The sequence below is a fragment of the Fistularia commersonii genome, chromosome 31, assembly GCF_037954325.1.
Source record: "Fistularia commersonii isolate RoL2024-O1a breed Wild chromosome 31, RoL_Fcom_v1.0, whole genome shotgun sequence".
NCBI lineage: Eukaryota > Metazoa > Chordata > Actinopteri > Syngnathiformes > Fistulariidae > Fistularia > Fistularia commersonii.
The window spans coordinates 4,039,037-4,045,036 of record NC_141314.1 but is presented as its reverse complement, the minus strand read 5'-3'; positions in this window follow the sequence as shown (position 1 = coordinate 4,045,036).

Here is a 6,000-nt window from a genome sequence, read left to right as displayed (position 1 = left end):
TCACATAGCAGTGTGTGTGTCACACACTCATTCACACTTACGGACAGTTTAGACCAGGGGTCAGGAGTGTTTTGGACTGGGAGAGCCATAAAAGTATTTCTAAAGTATAATAAATTAAATATGTCTTACTTTTAATGCGACCTCTGGTGCTGCATGGATTTGTTCGAAGTGCCGCTTTATATTTCATCATTTCATCTATGCAATTTTATCATTGTATGTTAGTCATACTGCAGATCCGAAATGTGCACGCAGCCCGGAATGCACGGTAGTCATCGTCTTTTTTTTTTCTTTTCGCCATCTTTTCCGTTACGAGGGTTAAAACGGATAAACTAGTTGGCTATCTGATAAAATTAATTTCTACACCTTTACAACGACCCGGAAGCCATTGGTTCCCGACCCGACCGACGGGCGACCCGTGAAATTTATCTTTAAAACTAATTTCTGTTTACTTTAAAATGATAGTATTATGAAGAAATATCACAAGTGTTTTAAAATCAGTTCCAAACTAATATTTTTTTTCAACACAAAATTATCTGGAAGCCACCGGAAGAGCCACAGCTTCCCGACCGCTGGTTTGGACTGTCAGGCAGGTTGAGAACATGGAGAGAAACCAGGGAGGAAAAACACGGAGAACCAGATCATGGGCGGGAGAAAAAACTCCCACAATCCACTTTCCATTAAAAAAAATAAAAAAATACACACACAAAAACAAGGCAAAGACGGAGAGACGAGTCTGAGCCTCCGTCCTCTGCCATGATGGATGGTGGCGGCGCGGCGCTTTGTGTCGGCCTATCGAAACGCCGCTATTGGGGTCACGACGGTTTGAAAAGATAAATAAACACTTTCCCTTTCCTCTTCTTCCTTCCTCCCCCCCGATGTAACGGCTGAAACCGCTGGAAAATGTCAAATGAGCCAATTAAGCTCGACGACACGCCGCTCACACAAAAAGAGGTGGCGGTTGGCGCGGTGCGTTCAGGTGCGCTACGTTCACTTTGGCTTCGATTCAGCGGTTGGGACTTCCAGGATTCCTGCGGGCTTGTATTGATAAAGATGGCTTTTGGTTTGTGGACATTACGGTGGGCTTCTGTAGACTCTTATTTCAGTGTTCGTTAAAAAAAAAGGGGAAAAAAAAAGGTTCATCTTAATTGACAAAATTAACTTAAAGATTCACACTGTTATCACGTGGTAACCCAGATACACACACACACACAACTATTTCCACGTAGATGTACACACATAAATACCTTTAAACACACGTCTTTGTACTGAATTATAGGCAAATTGTTTTTTTGAGGATTAATTTACTTATTGTACAACTGCAGTGCTCTTGGTCAACCCAAAATGTTAACAAACCCTTAAACCTGAACATTTAAGTGGTAAAAGTCAATTTTTGGCCTTCTTAAGAGAATATCTATATGTGCATCATTATTAGGCATCTATTAGTGTGCAGAATTGTTATGTGACTAAATGATTTTCCCATCTCACCTGTTTATTTTCACCTGTTAAAGTGAGAATAAACACTCAAATTTTACAAATAAACTTAAGAAAAAAAAAATTAAAAACCTCAGAGACCAATATCGCCGTGTCATTAGTTTTTCATTAGTTTTTCATCTTTGAGTCCTAAACTCAACCTCTCCCCAATAGACCAGACATCCCTAAAAGAGGAAGTTACCGTTTTTTGTTTTTTTTCACATCGCATTCACGATTCCAGGTTTGCGCCCACTAAACTCAGTGAGTGAGACGTCTTAATCTCGTGGAATAAATCTTGTAATCTAGTTTTACTGTCGTGGGATTCCCGCTCTATTTACATTAGACTATATTTAATAACCCCCCCTCCCCTGAGGCAGGAGGCGCTAAGGGGGGGGGGGGTATTAAGGCGTTAGTAGCAGCAGCTGCGCTCAACGGTTAACGTGACAAGGAAATAATGCGAATCATACACAAACACACACAAACACACACAAAAAAGGAGATAAGATAGAAATTTTTGTGCTTGGAAATCAAATGATGATGATAGTAGCAAAAAAATTTAAGAATGCAGTAATACTACAAATTGCTATCAGCTGCAGTTCTATCACATGAAATACACGTTAATGCTAAGGTTAAGGTTTTTACCAGGATGCACTAGGACCCTGTCAATATATTTATTTAGTGCTTTGTCTTTTTTTTATATTCTAAATCAAATATGTTAAAAATGAGCTCCAATACACCTTTTTTTTCCTGAGAAAACATGAAGTTCTGATCGCAAAAAGCAAACTACAGTTACAATTAGAGAAAGAAGACATCCAGCGCGAAAAAGCCCGAGACGAACCCTTAGGAATTGGTGTTTTTACCCAAAAACCTGATATTTTTGGGTAAAAGATGGACATCCATTTACTCTGGAATGGCAACGCGGAACAATGCAGAAACTGGCTCTGGAGTGGAACCATTTGAGAACATCTCCATCCCATGGAGACGGTAAACGTAACACTGGCGAGGGTGGCATCCATTTACAAAAGGAGACTCCTTGTGCTCCTCATTCAATCAAACAGGAAGCGTCTATACAAATCAGCATTTGGTTTGGTCATAACATCGACCAAAACAGCAATGCTATGCTACATGCACTCCTCCCCGGTGAACAGGAAGTGTGTCTCTACATGAATGGCCGACTCATGCGTCTCTCTCGATTGAACGGTAGGTATCTTTACGCCCGTGCAGGTAGGTTGATCGCAACATTGACCGAAACAACAATGGCCGACTCCGGAGTGCTACCAGCACTCCTCACTATTGAACAAGAAATGTCTACGCATGCGTTAGTGAATTGACCGTAACAACAATCGCCCATTCCATGGTACTGCTTGTGCTCCTCGCTCCATTAAACAGGAAGTTGTGGTGGGTTGAGCAAAACAGCAATGGCTGACTCCAGAGAGCTACGGGTGTTCCTCACTATGAAACAGGAAGTGTCTCTACGAGTCCACATGTGGGTTGAATGTTATATTGACCAAAACACCAATGGCCGACTAAACGTGTCCGCCTGCGGCAAACAGCTCGTGCCCCTCCTTCCTTGGCAAAGTATTTTCCGCACCATCTTCTGGGCCACTCCAAGCAATAGCTCCGCCTCATTGTAGGTCCATACAGATAGATGATCACTCGCCGTTGTTGGCGTTTGCACTCCCTGCAGTACTTTTGCTTGTTATAGCGGCGAGACAGGAAGTGTTGCAGTTCACTTGTACGATAGCCTTTCTTGCGTTTTTCCGACATTGGACGTTTGGACTCGTCCCCACCCATCCCCTGTGCCAAACCACCTCCCTCCAGTCCAAAAACAACAAAACAAAAACAAATAATTAAAAGGGCTAATTATGTTACACAGCTTCGCATCTTGTTTTAGTGCCAAGGGCTAATGGGGGGGGGCGGGGGGTAATTGGAAAAAACAAAATGAAGGGACGCCAGCTTTCCGTCAAAGATCGCAGAAGGTACTGTTGAGGCTCAGAATGTTACAGAACCGTTTTTTTTTTTTTTTTTTGATGCTCCGGGGCTGGGAAATAGTGAGTTCGCCACACACGTGGAGGAGAACCATCCCCCTCCGAACAACCCCAACCACCCACCCCGAAGGCAGAAACATTCAAATGTCAGGGACGGTAAATGACAGAATGATCTAAATGACGCCAAAGGCCATTTCTTTTCTCTCGCCAGGTGAAAGTTTCTCCTTGTCTTCCCCCTTTTTTTTTTTAACCCACATTTTGGATGAAAAAAAGGGACCAAATAGCATAAAAAAAAAGAAAGCCCCTGTTAAGCTTGTGTTGTAAAAAAAAGTAATAATAATGATAAAATGCACGATAATAATAAAAACATATCTTACACAGTAATAAACAATTACATACCTATGAAGTGTAATTCGTTTTTCAATGTGCAGGGTGCATACACACACACACACACACACACACACATACAGTTAACACTATAATTACAGGGAGGGTCAAAAATGCCTCGACGGCATTCCTGGTCAGCAAACTCCACCTGTCAATCATCTGGACATCACTTTAAAAAACAAATAGGACCATTAAATCAATTTTGGGTTCTCGAAGAACATTGGCTAACGGCCTCCTGATTTTTATCTGTCAATCATCCACTTATGCTCCCCTGATGCTAATGCTGCTAATCAGCGCTCGGAGTTCGGCTAAAAGGAATTTTTTGAATTTTTGCAGCGGTGACCACAAGCGCCGCGGCGGCTGCAAAGCTACACGGAAGTGACACACGTTTCTCCACATTCTCTGTCCTAACGTCCTTCACGCGGTTCCTACTAAATGGAGATTCTCCAAGGATGAAAACGGGGCCACTCCCGCTTTTATCGTTGCTCGCTCTAGGCCTAAAGACATGGTAATAACATAGTAATAACACTGTAATATCATTCTAGCAACAGTGAGAACATATTTCTGGAAAAATTCTATTTTCTCCCCTCTGGCATCAAGCTGGGGATGGAAAACTTTTTTTTTTTTTTTTGTCAACATCAGGTCATATTTTTTTTTCCTCAAGCACCTCATCTAAAACCATGCATCCGGGTTTATTACTGTTTCATTACTCAACCCTCCGCACCATGGCTGACCCCCTCATTTTTTTTTAGATAACAGTCATGTAGACAAACAAATAAGGTGATTGCGGGGCTTGATGTGTGTGTGTGTGTGTGTGTGTGTGTGTGTGTGTGTGTGATACCCATCTCTAATGGCTGCCGCTTCCCCTGCAGCCCCACAGCTGAATCTTAGCAGCCCCTGCTATCAGCGCCTGTAAATGACACTCACCTAATCACCCACCGGTGACTTATCAGACGTGATCTCAGCCCGGACGTGATTTCGGCCTGGACGTAATTTCAGTGCGTGCGCGTGACTTCACTTGAAATCAAATGGGGGAGGGCGGGGGATTGGGGGGGGGGGGGGGGGGGGCACTGCAACTTGCAAAAGAGGAAACGGCGCTGCAGATGACATCACATGGGGGGGGGGCGTGATTGATTGATCCGTTAGAGGAGAAAACCGTCGCCCCCGGAAACGGGCAAGAAAGTCAAGACCTCTCGCCTCGAGCGGCGTGCACTGACATGCGGCGCATTAGCCGTCCCGCTCCTCAGGACGCACCACTTATTCTTTGGACTATTTTTGCGAAACTCAAGATCTGTCATGCACATTTGTTCGATTGGAGAGGCCCGAGCATGCACGTCCGTGTGTGTGTGTGTGTGTTCAGAGCAGTTGCAAAAGAGGTTGCAGTAAAGCATGAGTGACAGCACGGGAGGGGGAAGCAGCTTACCTGAGTTTCTGCCTGACGTTCTGGAGTTCTGGAGGGGTTGGTGGTGGTTCTCCAGGTTCTCTCACACCTGAGGAACTTCAAGGATCCTCAAACGGGACGGGAGTCGGCGGCGCATTCTTCCCATGCCGTAAACTCCAGGGAACACACACACACACACACACAGGCGGGAGTTGGAGGAACGGGGAGGGTTCCTTTGAGAAGTTGCGAGAGCGCTTCCCGTTCTCCTTCCGGCGCCGCTAGTTCCCTCCACGGCGCCTTCAGAAAAGGCTCTGAACCAGAGAGACACCTCAACACTCCCTCAGGAGTCCCATCCCCACCCACTTCTTGCACCGTCCCTCCTCCACACACACACACACACACACACACACACACACACGAGGCCTCCATGTGCCCAGATTGTGTACAACCAACCCCCAGGCCTTTGGGCCTCATCCAGGAGATGAGCTACCTCTCCTGCTAAAACACAAACCTGGTTAAATAAATGAAGATATATAAACATGGATAAATTAATAAATTAAATAGATAAACCAAATAAATTCATTCATTTTGTTGAAAGTGATATTTTCAAGGGTTGATATTGATATTTTCAGGGTTCCCGAGCCAACTCGGGAACCCTGCTTGATGGGCGACGGGGAGGAAAAAGGGATTTAATTTGATTTCATTAATTAGATCCAAATAACTAATTTATTTCCTCTTTTTTTTAATGTTGTTTTCACCAACCGGGTTAACCAG